General features: G+C 48.0%; 1 long non-coding RNA gene across 1 annotated transcript in view; it reads right to left on the reverse strand.

The window, feature by feature from the left end:
• Nucleotides 1-4,049: 4,049 nt before the first annotated feature.
• The window catches only part of LOC139025596 (uncharacterized), an 8,015-nt gene continuing 4,968 nt past the window's right edge, over nt 4,050-7,096 (reverse strand). Inside the window, exon 2 of the long non-coding RNA XR_011477193.1 lies at nt 4,050-4,238. This is a non-coding gene — a long non-coding RNA (uncharacterized lncRNA). The remainder of the gene's footprint in view (nt 4,239-7,096) is intronic.

Genomic DNA, 7,096 nt, shown 5'->3' on the forward strand with positions numbered 1-7,096 from the left:
CATGTAACAAATCATTGTTGCTATAATCGTTGATGTTATCCTGTTATACATCTGCTAGCGACAATTTCCCATGTTCACTGGCTCTCCTGGGAAGCATGTCTGATAACTGTGGTGTGTTGTGTGTGTGTGGTGTGTGGTGTGTGTGGTGGTGTGGTGTGTGTGTGGTGTGGTGTTGTCGTGCGTGTGTGGTGTGCTTTTGTGGTGTGTGTGTTGCTGCTGTCTGGGACAAGCAAATGGCTCGTGCTGTTGCGTGTCCTACTGTTGCCCCTGTGTGTGTGTCGTGCCACTCGTCGTCCATCGGTGGGTGTTACCATCGTGCCCCAGCACCCTACCTACCGACATCCTGCTTGTGTTGGCGTCTGAACTGAAGCTGTCTCCCGGCCAGCATAGTCCTATCATCCAACACGTTCTAGTGGAAATACTTCTCCCAGAAGCAGTAGAGGATGTCTATAGCCCAGCAAATGGGAGGAAACGCAAACTCCCATATTACCATTGCCCTCAATGATTTTCGAAACGGATGTCCAACCGACAAGTTAAAATGGTGGTGGTTTTCCTACCACACTCAACCCCTCAGAGTAATTGGTCCAATATGATACGCCAATCTCTGGTACGCTATATCCAAGAGCAGGGTTATATCCGAGAAACAACCTCTTCATTGGGGATACACCCCTCATCAGGCGTCTCGTATCCTTATTTTAACCATAATCAATCTATATGATCTGATGTAATCAGGAAGTAAAATGTACCTCGCTATTAAAAATATTGCGTTTAACCTCTTCCCGCATGGGTCCACAATATGTATATTATATTTGCCTAGTTCTGCGCCTACCCATAAAAGCATATGAATGTTTTAAAGCTGAAGCCGATTGGATGGTCATAATCACATTATATGAACATATGGCCTCTGTGCACTAATCAATACTCCGAATTTCTGACTCTCGTATACCAAGGTGATTAATTATTCTCTGAAGTAATACTCAACACTCATTTCGGTAACCGACGTTGTCAATTTACAAAACCACTACTGGACTATGCAAACTCGTAAGAGCAATGGCGTCCAAAATCCAGTCACTTTTCCAGCATCTGACGAACGAGTGTATACATGGTCATTTAGGGTCCGCAGCAAATTGGGCCACATAACAAATCAGTCCCTCTTTCTCGCTGGAATGTGTACACACGTCGACTCACAACAAACTACTTCAAAGATATGACAATTATATATCACCTCACCATTAATACTACTACAGTGCTAACCCAATTAGTGTGAAACCTAATCACACTTACCAACTACCACCCAGGAACTTAAATACATGAGGCTCTACTCTGAGTGATTGATGTGGTGTGAGGCGTTTTCCGTACGTAAAGGCCGTTCTTTGTTCGCACTTAACCAAGGAGCCCATCAAATGTGTTGGAGCAGACTTGCATAAAGACCACCAGCTGAGAGGCCGAGGCAACTAGCGAGGTTTGGAGGATATGGTCGTGTTGTAGCCCCAGAAAGGAAACCCCACCTTTGAGCACAACTCCCAAAATGGGCATCGCCATCATAAACTGTGACATGCTACGGTGCTGCTGTCGGGAAGCATCGTCCAAGAGTTATGGTGGGGCGTAAAAAGAGAGTCACCGTGGACCGCATCCCTTTAAACCTCTCCACAGGCCCTTGGCTCATACACCGCAGGCAGGTACAGGTATCAGGCATGGCATTACCGCTTACATAGCAGTGCGATGGCCTTGCCTACATCGGTGGTTACAAGATATGGTACAGGGACCTCAGTCTGCTCATTAGTCAACTCATTAAAACTGGGGAGAAGGCCGTGACCTGATTCTCAAGCACAACATACAGTTGAAGTGGAAGTTTTTACATAACACTTTAGCCACAATATAATTTAAAACTGGGCCGCTAGTTTTTCCAAATTCCTGATCAGCTTAATCTTAGTAAAATTCTTAGGTCTTGGTCTTTAGGGAATCACCACTTTATTTTATGATTGATGTATGATCCCGCCATGGAACCTCATAATTAGTGAAGAGCTGAAAGATTGATGTTATTTCAGCGTGCTATTATCTTTGCATCCCCACGTGTTATGCCTGGTTTTTCAGAAGTTTACATGTGGGACACTCATTAATGCTCAGTTTAGGTAACAATGCCCTTTTAAAAGTTTATGGAATCTAGCGTGCCATGTGTCAACAGACAGTTCTGTATCGGTGCTAAAGAGGTCATTATCAAAGTCTGGCCCCACCGCTATATAAAGTTTAGACGGTTGTTCTGGGCTCCAAATTGTAGGAATTTCTGCCATTATCACGTTCAGACCTGACAAAGAGCTGGTCGTGTAAACTGAAAGTCAGTTTGGTGTAGGCCTTGCTCAGTTGCTCCGAGCCAAACACGAGCACATTTCTATTTTTTAGGTGTGTTTAAAACCTTGGGCCTTTAACTTAAGTCACAAACAGATCTGGATCCCACCTGCCCACAAATTTCGTTATAGTCGATTGAGGTCAGGGCTTTGTTGATGGCCCCATCCAATACCTTTGACTTTTTTTCTCCACAACTTTGGAAGTATGTTGGGGTCATCTGTCCTTTGGAAGACCCTTTGGACCCAAAGCTCTTAACTTCCTGACTGATGTTCTTCAGTGTTGCTTGAAAATATATCAAAATAATTTTTCCAGGCCTCATGATGCCATCTTATTTTGTGAACTGCACCGGCCCTCCTGCAGCAAAGCACACCCACAACATGTGGCTGCCACCCCCGTGCCTTCACTGTTGAGATGGTTTCTCCGGCTTACAAGCATTTCCTCCCAAAATAAAAAATGATTGTCATTAAGGGCAAACCAGTTCCTATTTTGTTTCAAATTCACCCAGAAGACAATTCTCAGTACATCCTTCTTGTCCCAAATGTGCAAAGTTGCCACCGTTTAGTTGTTTTTACATTTAAGTCATTTAGCAGACACTCTTATCCAGAGCGACTTACAAATTGGAAAGTTCATACATATTCATCCTGGTCCCCCCGTGGGGAATGAACCCACAACCCTGGCGTTGCAAGCGCCATGCTCTACCAACTRAGCCACACGGGACCAATGATGACATGATAATATTAATATAACAAATAATGATAATAATAATAATGCAATAGATAATATAATTAACACAGACAATACCGATGATAATAACATGACTAATAATGATACTAGATTAAACAGGACAGTGATGCTGATAATGAGAGCAGAGATAAAGCTGTAGGAGCCAGAGCTGTCTTCAAGTTCAATCTAGATCGTTCAAAATCCCTGGTTCTAAGTTCTAGATTGTTCCATGTCCATGGTTCTAAGTTCTAGATTGTTCAGTGTCCCTGGTTGAAAGTTCTAGATTGTTCAGTGTCCCTGGTTCCAAGTTCTAGATTGTTCAGTGTCCCTTGTTGAAAGTTCTAGATTGTTCAGTGTCCCTTGTTGAAAGTTCTAGATTGTTCAGTGTCCCTGGTTGAAAGTTCTAGATTGTTCAGTGTCCCTGGTTGAAAGTTCTAGATTGTTCAGTGTCCCTGGTTGAAAGTTCTAGACTTTTCAGTGTCCCTGGTTCCAAGTTCTAGATTGTTCAGTGTCCTTGGTTCCATGTTCTAGATTGTTCAGTGTCCCTGGTTCCAAGTTCTAGATTATTCCGTATTCCATGTTCCAACTTCTGGATCGTTCTGTGTACCTGATTCTAAGTTCTTAATCACTGTTGTTCCCTGGTTCTATAGGTCACTGGTTCCAGAGAGATATTGCCCTTCTCTCTCCATTCCCTGGTTCAGTGGTTTCAGAATGAAGAAACATGGTTCCTAGTTCTAGGTCCACCTAGTGTTCCCCGATGCTTCCTCTGTTCCCTGGTTCGAGGTCCATGGATCTAGGACAATGGATTCCTTTTTCTGGGTCAATGGATCTAGTAATTTGTTGTTGGATCTAGGTGCATGGCTCTAGCCCACCCTCTTCTTGGTTCTAGACCCATTAATCTCAGGCCGTGATTCAAAGGTACTAGGTCTATTGTTCCAGGTACAAAGTCCATTGTCCTAGCCCTCCTGTTCTCTACAGTAACTTGTCTTTGGTCCTCTGGTCCATGGGGCCATGCTCCCTGCCAGTGTAGCCCAGCCTCAGAACCTATTCCTGGGGTTCAGATCTTGGTCTCAGGGCCTGTTGAAGGGTGGAAAGAGGAACGGATCCTCTGTGCCTCAGAGACACACAGGTGACCGAAGGCCTTGTTGTACCACTCTGGAGACCTGCCCCTGGACACAGTAACAACATGGGTTAAAACACCTTGTACCAGTCTGGAGACCTGGACACAGTAACATTAGTGGTGGTTGGTAGTGGTGGTTGGTGGTTGGTGGTAGGTGGTAGTGTGGTGGTAGTGGTTGGTGGTAGTGGTTGGTGGTAGTGGTTGGTGGTAGTGGTTGGTGGTAGTGGTTGGTGTTAGTGGGTTGGTGGTAGGTGGTAGTGGTTGGTGGTAGTGGTTGGTGGTTGGTGGTAGTGGTTTGGTGGTAGTGGTTGGTGGTAGTGGTTGGTGGTAGTGGTAGTGGTGGTTAGTGGTAGTGGTTGGTGGTAGTGGTTGGTGGTAGTGGTTGGTGGTAGTGGTGGTTGGTGGTAGTGGTGTGGTTGGTGGTAGTGGTTTGGTGGTAGTGGTTGGTGCTAGTGGTTGGTGTAGTGGTTGGTGGTAGTGGGTTGGTGCTAGTGGTTGGTGGTAGTGGTTGGTGTAGTGGTGGTTGGTGGTTGGTGCTAGGTGGTAGTGGTTGGTGGTAGTGGTTGGTGGTAGTGGTGGTTGGTGCTAGGTGGTAGTGGTTGGTGGTAGTGGTTGGTGCTAGTGGTTGGTGGTAGTGGTTGGTGCTAGTGGTTGTGCTAGTGGTTGGTGGTTGGTGGTAGGTGGTAGTGGTTGGTGGTAGTGGTTGGTGGTAGTGGTTGGTGGTAGTGGTGGGTTGGTGGTTGGTGGTAGTGGTTGGTGGTAGTGGTTGGTGGTAGTGGTTTAGTGGTAGTGGTGGTTGGTAGTGGTGGTTGGTAGTGTGTGTTGGTGGTTGGTGGTAGGTGGTAGTGGTCGGTGGTAGTGGTTGGTGTAGTGGTTTGGTGGTAGTGGTTGTGGTAGTGGTTGGTGGTAGTGTTGGTGTAGTGGTTGGTGGTGGTAAGTGGTTGGTGTAGTGGTTGTGGTTGGTGGTAGTGGTTTGTGGTAGTGGTTGGTGGTAGTGGTTGGTGGTAGTGGTAGTGGTGGGTTAGTGGTGTGGTTGGTGGTAGTGGTTGGTGGTAGTGGTTGGTGGTAGTGGTGGTTGGTGGTAGTGGTGGTTGGTGGTAGTGGTTGGTGGTAGTGGTTGGTGCTAGTGGTTGGTGCTAGTGGTTGGTGGTAGTGGTTGGTGCTAGTGGTTGGTGGTAGTGGTTGGTGGTAGTGGTGGTTGGTGGTTGGTGCTAGGTGTAGTGGTTGGTGGTAGTGGTTGGTGGTAGTGGTGGTTGTGCTAGGTGGTAGTGGTTGGTGGTAGTGGTTGGTGCTAGTGGTTGTGGTAGTGGTTGGTGCTAGTGGTTGGTGCTAGTGGTGGTGGTTGGTGGTAGGTGGTAGTGGTTGGTGGTAGTGGTTGGTGGTAGTGGTTGGTGTATGGTGGTTGGTGGTTGGTGGTAGTGGTTGGTGGTAGTGGTTGGTGTAGTGGTTGGTGGTAGTGTTGGTGGTAGTGGTAGGTGGTTGGTGGTTGGTGGTAGGTGGTTGGTGGTAGTGGTAGGTGGTTGGTGGTAGTGTAGTGGTTGGTGGTAGTGGTTGGTGGTAGTGGTTGGTGGTAGTGGTTGGTGGTAGTGGTTGGTGGTAGTGGTTGGTGGTAGTGGTTGGTGGTAGTGGTTAGTGTAGTGGTTGGTGGTAGTGGTTGGTGGTAGTGGTTGGTGGTAGTGGTTGGTGGTAGTGGTTGGTGGTAGTGGTTGGTGGTAGTGGTAGTGGTTGTGGTAGTGGTTGGTGGTAGTGGTAGTGGTGGTTAGTGGTAGTGGTTGGTGGTAGGTGGTTGGTGGTAGTGGTAGTGGTTGTGGTAGTGGTTGGTGGTAGTGGTTGGTGGTAGTGGTTGGTGGTAGTGGTTGGTGGTAGTGGTTGGTGGTAGTGGTTGGTGGTAGTGGTAGGTGGTAGTGGTTGGTGGTAGTGGTTGGTGGTAGTGGTTGGTGGTAGTGGTTGGTGTAGTGGTTGGTGGTAGGTGGTAGTGGTTGGTGCTAGTGGTTGGTGGTAGTGGTTGGTGCTAGTGGTTGGTGCTAGTGGTTGGTGGTAGTGGTTGGTGGTAGTGGTGGTTGTGGTTGGTGCTAGGTGGTAGTGGTTGGTGGTAGTGGTTGGTGGTAGTGGTGGTTGGTGGTTGGTGCTAGTGGTAGTGGTTGGTGGTAGTGGTTGGTGGTGTAGTGGTTGGTGGTAGTGGTTGGTGGTAGTGGTTGGTGGTAGTGGTAGGTGGTAGTGGTTGGTGGTAGTGGTAGGTGGTAGTGGTTGGTGGTAGTGGTAGTGGTTGGTGGTAGTGGTTGGTGTAGTGGTTGGTGGTAGTGGTTGGTGGTAGTGGTTGGTGGTTGGTGGTAGTGGTTGGTGGTTGGTGGTTGGTGGTTGGTGGTTGGTGGTTGGTGGTAGTGGTAGTGGTAGTGGTTGGTGGTAGTGGTTGGTGGTAGTGGTAGTGGTAGTGGTTGGTGGTAGTGGTTGGTGGTAGTGGTAGTGGTTGGGGTAGTGTTGGTGTAGTGGTAGTGGTTGGTGGTAGTGGTAGTGGTAGTGGTTGGTGGTAGGTAATGGTAGTGGTAGGTGGTAGGATGGTAGTGGTTGGTGGTAGTGGTTGGTGGTAGTGGTTGGTGGTAGTGGTAGTGGGTGGTGGTAGTGGTTGGTGGTAGTGGTGGTAGTGGTAGGTTGGGGGTAGGGGTTTGGGGTTGGTTGGTGTGTAGGTGGTTGGTGGTAGTGGTTGGTGGTAGTGGTTGGTGGTAGTGGTTGGTGGTTGGTGGTAGTGGTTGGTGGTAGTTGGTTGGTGGTGGAGTGGTTGGTGGTAGTGGTTGGTGGTAGTGGTTGAGTGGTAGTGGTTGGTGGTAGTGGTTGGTGGTGGTGAGTGGTTGGTGGTAGTGGTTGGTGGTAGTGGTTGGTGGTAGTGGTTGGTGGTAGTGGTTGGTGGTA

This window comes from Salvelinus sp. IW2-2015, unplaced genomic scaffold (genome assembly GCF_002910315.2).
Source record: "Salvelinus sp. IW2-2015 unplaced genomic scaffold, ASM291031v2 Un_scaffold2911, whole genome shotgun sequence".
In the NCBI taxonomy this organism is placed as follows: Eukaryota; Metazoa; Chordata; class Actinopteri; order Salmoniformes; family Salmonidae; genus Salvelinus; species Salvelinus sp. IW2-2015.